The sequence below is a fragment of the Penaeus monodon genome, chromosome 33 (genome assembly GCF_015228065.2).
Source record: "Penaeus monodon isolate SGIC_2016 chromosome 33, NSTDA_Pmon_1, whole genome shotgun sequence".
Taxonomy (NCBI): domain Eukaryota; kingdom Metazoa; phylum Arthropoda; class Malacostraca; order Decapoda; family Penaeidae; genus Penaeus; species Penaeus monodon.
Genome location: NC_051418.1, coordinates 2,816,702 through 2,817,860, shown reverse-complemented (window position 1 = coordinate 2,817,860; position 1,159 = coordinate 2,816,702).

The window sequence follows — 1,159 nt, the reverse complement described above, 5'->3', positions numbered from 1 at the left end:
CTCGGTCTGTCACTGTAAGGGCTGTACCATTCTTTCCACTTAGAGTTGTAAAGTCTCGTAGGCAGTCTGTAATTTAACCAATAAAGAGCTTTATAAATAAAAAAAACAATTTATAAATAGGCCGTGTGTTTGAGTGTTGAGAGAGCTCTCAGCTTTATATTATGTAAATGTATTCTAGGAAAAGACTATCTAACTCGCGTATGTAAAAACAAACAAAAAAAAATCTTTTTAACGACTGTGGAGTCAAGATGTTATGTAGAAATGCTATGCTAGCCTGCTCTAAGGGGGGGAGCCTCGGATGGGCGTGGCTTCTGTCGAGGAGGCGGGGCTTAAGGAAAGGGTTAACACTAGGCCTTGAGTGTTTAAGAGCTTACAGAAAGGTGGACTTTTTGTGAATTTTTGTACACTGAAAAAATAATAATACTTGTCACTGTCCGTAACCTATGATATTATAATGTGTATACATTATCATTGCAGTTTCTGTGTTAGTTGTGAAGGTATATGATTTTTTATTTATTGAAATTTGCAAAGAAAATAAAATAAAAAAATACGTAGTAGTGTAGGCCTACATTAAAGAGAAACAAACCCTCTCCCCCTCCTCCTGTACCTCAAGAATCACGTGACCTGCTCGTGTCTACCTCAAGCTCCCCTCCAAACCCTTCCCTCCCCCACCCCCTGATACCCCCTCCCCGCCTCCCTCCATGTACAAGGACCCCCCTTCCTGTTCCCCTTCGGCGTCGTCCTCCCTCCCCCTCCCCCCCAAGGTCGTCGCCGCAGATCACGTGAGAGAGTAGGATAGTGTTTATGGTTTCCGAGTCATGTCTCGCTACAAAGTTAGGGTAAATAAAGGAGAAACTCCAAAAAAGGCCTTTTTATTTATCCTCTTCGGAAATGATGGTGATCAGTGCTTATCCGGAAGAATTACTCATCCATGTCATTTTTTTTTATATCTACACACTACAACGTTTATCATACTTTCATTAAAATGGTTGATTTGAGTTCCTTTTTTTATCCATATGGGATTGTCATTTTTATATTCTGTTGTGAAGACATTAATTGCAATCTTCATTACCGGAATATTTCTAACCATACAAAGATTATTTGCTAGTCTTCTCTTGCATATGGCAAATATACAGAAAAAGTTGAATTGTCTCTTCGG